The sequence below is a fragment of the Phoca vitulina genome, unplaced genomic scaffold (assembly GCF_004348235.1).
Source record: "Phoca vitulina isolate PV1807 unplaced genomic scaffold, GSC_HSeal_1.0 scaffold1003, whole genome shotgun sequence".
NCBI classification, from domain to species: Eukaryota; Metazoa; Chordata; class Mammalia; order Carnivora; family Phocidae; genus Phoca; species Phoca vitulina.
Window position 1 is genome coordinate 1 of NW_022590690.1, and position 6,524 is coordinate 6,524.

The 6,524-nt window shown below is 42.0% G+C and overlaps 1 pseudogene; it reads left to right on the plus strand.

The window, feature by feature from the left end:
- Positions 1–798: 798 nt before the first annotated feature.
- LOC116629459 lies at positions 799–2,061 on the plus strand (annotated as a pseudogene).
- The last annotated feature ends 4,463 nt before the right edge of the window (positions 2,062–6,524 follow it).

Sequence of the window (6,524 nt, forward strand, 5' to 3'; positions counted from 1 at the left end):
ACCACACACAAAAATAGACTCCAAATGGTTGAAAGACCTCAATGTGAAACAGGAATCCAGCAAAATCCTCGAGGAGAACAAAGGCAGCAAACTCTTCGACCTCAGCCGCAGCAACTTCTTCCTAGAAACATCGCCAAAGGCAAGGGAAGCAAGGGCAAAAATGAACTATTGGGACTTCATCAAGATAAAAAGCTTTTGCAAAGCAAACAGTCAACAAAACCAAAAGACAACCGACAGAATGGGAGAAGATATTTGCAAATGACATATCAGATAAAGGGCTAATATCGAAAATCTATAAAGAACTTATCAAACTCAACACCCAAAGAACAAAGAATCCAATCAAGAAATGGGCAGAAGACATGAACAGACATTTTTCCAAAGAAGACATCCAAATGGCCAACAGACACATGAAAAAGTGCTCAATATCGCTCGGAATCAGGGAAATCCAAATCAAAACCTCAATGAGATACTACCTCACACCAGTCAGAATGGCTAAAATTAACAAGTCAGGAAACGACAGATGTTGGTGAGGATGTGGAGAAAGGGGAACCCTCCTACACCGTTGGTGGGAAAGCAAGCTGGTGCAGCCACTCTGGAAAACAGTATGGAGGTTCTTCAAAAGGTTGAAAACAGGGCTACCCTATGATCCAGCAATTGCACTACTGGGTATTTACCCCAAAGATACAAATGTGATCTGAAGGGGTATGTGCACCCCGATGTTTATAGCAGCAATGTCCACAAAAGCCAAACTATGGAAAGAGCCCAGATATCCATCAACAGATGAATGGATAAAGAAGAGGTGGTATATAGGCTCTCTGCTCCTCCCCGTTCGACAGACAGCCGCATCTTCTGGTGCAGTGCCAGCCGCGTCCCCGAGACACGATGGTGAAGGTCAGAGTGAACGGATTTGGCCGTATTGGGCACCTGGTCACCAGGGCTGCTTTTAACTCTGGCAAAGTGGATATTGTCGCCATCAGTGACCGCTTCATTGATTTCAACTACATGGTCTACATGTTCCAGTATGATTCCACCCATGGCAAATGCCACGGCACAGTCAAGGCTGAGAACGGGAAGCTTGTCATCAATGGAAAGTCCATCTCCATCTTCCAGGAGCGAGATCCTGCCAACATCAAATGGGGTGATGCTGATGCTGAGTATGTTGTGGAGTCCACTGGGGTCTTCACCACCATGGAGAAGGCTGGGGCTCACTTGAAGGGTGGGGTCAAGAGGGTAATGATCTCTGCTCCCTCTTCCGATGCCCCCATGTTCGTGATGGATGTGAATCGTGAGAAGTATGACAACTCCCTCAAGACTGTCAGCAGTGCCTCCTGCACCACCAACTGCTTGGCTCCTCTGGCCAAGGTCATCCATGACAACTTCGGCATCGTGGAGGGATCCATGACCACCGTCCATGCCATCACTGCCACCCAGAAGACCATGGACGGCCCCTCTGGGAAGCTGTGGTGCGATGGCCGAGGGGCTGCCCAGAACATCATCCCTGCTTCCACTGGTGCTGCCAAGGCTGTGGGCAAGATCATCCCTGAGCTGAACGGGAAGCTCACTGGCATGGCCTTTCGTGTCCCCACCCCCAACGTGTCCGTCATGGATCTGACCTGCCACCTGGAGAAAGCTGCCAAATACGACATCAAGAAGGAAGGTGGTGAAGCAGGCATCAGAGGGCCTCCTCAAGGGCATCCTGGGGTACGCTGAGGACCAGGTTGTCTCCTGCGACTTTAACAGTGACACCCACTCCTCCACCTCCGATGCCGGGGCTGGCATTGCTCTCAGTGACCACTTTGTCAAGCTCATTTCCTGGTATGACCATGAATTTGGCTATAGCAGCCGGCTGGTGGACCTTATGGTCCACATGGCCTCCAAGGAGTAAGAACCCCCTGGACCACCAGCCCCAGCGAGAGTAAGAGGAAGAGAGAGGCCCTCAACTGCTGGGGAGTCCCTGCCCCAACTTATCCCCCAAAACACGAGAATCTCCTGACCTCCACCGTTTCCATCCCAGACCCCCTGAAGAAGGGGAAGGGCTTGGGGAGCCCTACCTTGTCATGTACCATCAATAAAATATACTGTACCCAGCCAAAAAAAAAAAGGTGGTGGAATATTATGCAGCCATCAAAAAAACAATCTTGCCATTTGCAATGATGTGGATGGAACTAGAGGGTATTATGCTAAGCGAAATAAGTCAATCAGAGAAAGACAAATATCATATAATCTCACTGATATGAGGAATTTGAGAAACGACACAGGATCATAGGGGAAGGGAGGAAAAAAATGAAACAAGATGAAACGGTGAAACTGGAGAGGGAGACAAACCATAAGAGACTTTTAATCTTAAGAAACAAACTAAGGGTTGCTGGAGTGGTGGGGGGTGGGCGGGATGGGACGGGCTGAGTGATGGACACAGAGGAGGATACGTGCTATGGTTTTTGCTGTGAATTGTGTAAGACTGATGAATCACAGACCTGTACCTCTGAAACAAATAATACATTATATGTTAAAAAAAAAAAAAAAAAAAAAGGTAGTAGGAAGGGAAAAATGAAGGGAGGGGGAATCGGAGGGGAAGTGAACCATGAGAGACTATGGACTCTGAGAAACAAAGTGAGGGTTTTAGAGGGGAGGGGGGTGGGGGAATGGGTTAGCCTGGTGATGGGTATTAAGGAGGGCACGTATTGCATGGAGCATTGGGTGTTATACGCAAACAACGAATCGTGGAACACTACATCAAAAACTAATGTAATGTATGGTGACTAACGTAACATAATAAAATAAAATTAAAAAAAAAAAGTTCTGTACATACGTGTTAGCTTCACTTGACCTGTAGTGTTGTTCAAGTCTTCAGTTTCTTCATAGATTTTTGTCTCTATGTTCTATCCATTACTGGAAGTGGGATATTAAAATGCCCTACTATTGTATTGCTGTTTACTTCTTTATTCGGTTCTGCACATAATTGCTTTATTTATTTAGATGTTCTGATGTTACACATAATATACTACTGTGTCTATATATTTATAATTGTTAGGTCTTCCTGGTGGATTTACCCTTTTATTATTATGTAATGTCTTTTTTCTTTTTTGACACTTTTTGACTTGAAGTCACTTTTGTCTGATAAAATCTTCTCTGCTCTCTTTTGGTTACTGTTTGCATGGAGTATCTTTTTCATCCTGTCACTTTCAGCCTATGTATGTTCTTAAATCTAATGTGATTTTTGGTAAGCAAGTCTAGTGGTGATGAACTCCCTCAGCTTTTGTTTGTTTAGGAAAGACTATCTTTCCTTCATTTTTGAAGGACACTATTACTGGATATAGTATTCTTAGTTGGCAGCTTTTTTTCTTTCAGCTCTTCATCCCACATCCTTCTGGGCTGCAGGGTTTCTGCTGAGAAACCCACTTTTAGTCTTACGGGGGTTCCTTTGTACATGACAAGTTGCCTTTTCCTTGGGCTTTCAAAATTCTCACTGCTTTTACTTTTGACAGTTAGATCCTAATTGTTCTCAGTGTGTATTTCTTTGAGTTTCTCTTCTTTAGGTTTCTTTGGGCTTCCTGGGTCTGTATGTCCATTTCCTCCTCAGATTTGGGAATTTTTCGACATTATTTTGAATAAGCTTTCAGGTCATTTCTCTTTCTCTTTTTCTGTTACGCATATATTGGTTTGCTTTTTGGTGTCCCATAAGTTCCTTAAGCTTTCTGTATTCTTTTTTTTCTTATTGGTCTTGTGATTGAATAATTTCCAGTAACCTTTATTAGAGTTTGCTGATCCTTTCTTCTGCTTGATCTAGTCTTCTGTTGAACCTCTCTATTGAATTTTTTATTTCAGTTATATTTTTCAGCTTTATGATTTCTTTTTGGTACTATTGTATATTTTCTCTTTGTTGAAATTCTCACTTTGCTCCTCCATTGTTCTTCCAATCTCAGTGAACATTTTTACGATGGTTATTTTGAATTATCTTTCTGGTAAGTCATATATCTGTGGTTCATTTGGGTCTGTTTCTGGAGCTTTGTCTTCTTTCCTTTGTTTGGAACACATTGATCTGTTTCTTCATTTTCCTTGACTCTCTTGGTGTCTGTGCATTAGACAGAACAGTTACCAGTCCCACTCTTCATGGACTGGTCTCATGTATTAGAAGATGACCCCCCCCCCCCCCAATCAGTCTGGCCAGAGATTCTGGTGACCTCTCAAATCTTCATGCTAGTCCAGCACACTTCTTTTGTGTGTGTGTGTGTGTGTGTGTGTGTGTGTGTGTGTGTGTATGTGTGTGTGTGTGGGGGCTGACAAGTGTTTAGGGTATGCTGAATCCCCTCAGTGCACTGTAACAAATGAACTGAAGCCATTCCTGAGGTGTCCTTCAGAAAAGTTGGATGGTCCTATGCTCCATCCAACTCTTTTTCTCCCTACGGAGATGGTGAAAGCTGTTTCCCCCCCCCCCCCCCCCCATTCGTTAGCTCTGTGCTGAATCAGGGAGGGGCTATGGCAACTGCTAGCCCAAACTCTGTTTCTGCTCTCACAACCTCCCTTACGGCTAGATTATGCCAGGTCTTATCAGTGCCTCATGGAAGGCAATACAGACCCTCTTCCCTCCCTTTGGACAGCCCCCAGAAAAGTTGTGGCATTGGACTTGTGGGCTCTTCTTCCCAAGAAGAAGATGGAGGTGGAGGGTTTTATTCTGTGTTGGTGGTGGGGCTTCTGGCAGGAGGGTGTCCCATATCACCCTGGCAGCTTTGATGAGTCTGATTTTGTGTTCATCCAGCTTTCAGGTGCCTTTCTATTATTAGTTTCTAGATTTCTCACCAAAGGGAATTTTTTTGTGAAGTGTTCCTGAATTTATGTATTTTTTGGGGGGAGGAGAGTCCAGAGTTTCCTGCTGTCCCATCTTGCCAATGTCACTCCTGCCAAGAAACTGATTTTTAATTTTTAATTGATATTTGAAGTACAAACAACTGATTTCTAGCAATTCTAATGTATTCAGAATATTGCTAGCTTCTTAGAAACTTCTGTATTTTGCTTTTAGAGATTAAAAAAAGGTTTTAAGGGAACACTTAAAACCTGTGTAACATTTTCCAAATGCTAATGTAAAAGAAGTTAGCCATAAAAACTATTCTAGTTGGTAAATTTGTCTACTATAGGAATATACTTAGCAGTTGCAAACTAGTCTGTGCATATAGTAGAGTTGAACAAAGAGCTGAATTAATTATATGAAATGATAACAAAAAAAAATGACAAGTAAGGGAGAAAGGCTAGAAGAAACCACATTGTGCTTGATTATCCTCCAGTGTTTCTGTATGAAAATATATACATATGTATATATAGAAGGAAAGAGAGGTAATGTGGTCATATATGGTTTAGTATAAGTTTGTATCCTACTGTGTTTGCTGAGAGGACCTAGAAGCAGTGACACCCCACTACCAGTATGCATCTTGTTTTCCAGATCTTGTTTTTTATTTTACTTTAATTTTTAAAAAAGATTTTATTTATTTGACAGTGAGAGAGTGCAGAAGCAGGGGGAGCAGCAGGCAGAAGGAGAAGCAGGTTCCCCGCTGAGCAGGGAGCCCAGTGCAGGAGTCAATCCCAGGCCCCTGGGGTCATGACCTGAGCCAAAAGCAGATGCTTAACCAACTGAGCCACCCAGGTGCCCTCAGGTCTTTTTTAAATACCATTCTCTAATAAAAATGGACCAGGGTCCCTGGAAAAATGGCTGCTTCTAGGACAATGGCAGGGAAAGCACAAGATGACCCTTTAGAACTTATACTACAGAAAGTGGATGTCCAGTTGTTTCAGCACCATTTGATGAAAACACCATGTGTTCTCCATTGTATTACCTTTGCTCTTTTGTCAAAGGTCACTTGACTATATGCGTCTATTTCTGGTGCTATTTGGTCTGTTGATCTCTTTTCTGTTCTTTGGCCAATACCACATTGTCTTCATTACTGTATCTTTATAGTTAGTCTTGAAGTAGCATCAAGTTCTTCAACTTAGTTCTTCTTCAATATTGAGTTGGCCATTCTCGGTCTTTTGCTTCTCCATATAAACTTTAGAGTCAGCCTGTGGATATCTCTGAAATAACTTGCTGTGATTTTGATTTGGATTGTGTTGAATGTGTAGTTGAAGTTGTAAGAACTAACATCTTGACAATATTGGATCTTCCCATTCATGAACTTGGAATATCCCTCCACTGATTTAGTTCATTTTAAATTTTGTACATCAAAGTTTTGTAGTTTTCTTTCTCTGTATCTTGTACATATTCTATTAGATTTAAGCCTAAATATTTTTTGGGTTGCTAATAGAAATGCTGTTGTGTTGTTAATTTTGAATTTGCTTGTTCATTGCTGTTATATAAAAAGGCAATTGGGTTTTATATGAATATTGCATTCTGTAATCTTACTAATCATTGTTATTACCATGTTAGTTTGTTGGTGGTTCCTTTGAATTTCTATATAGGCAATTGTGTTACATATAAACAAAGTTGTACTTTTTTTTCTTCCCAATCTGTTATCTTTTATTTCCTTTTCTTAGTACAT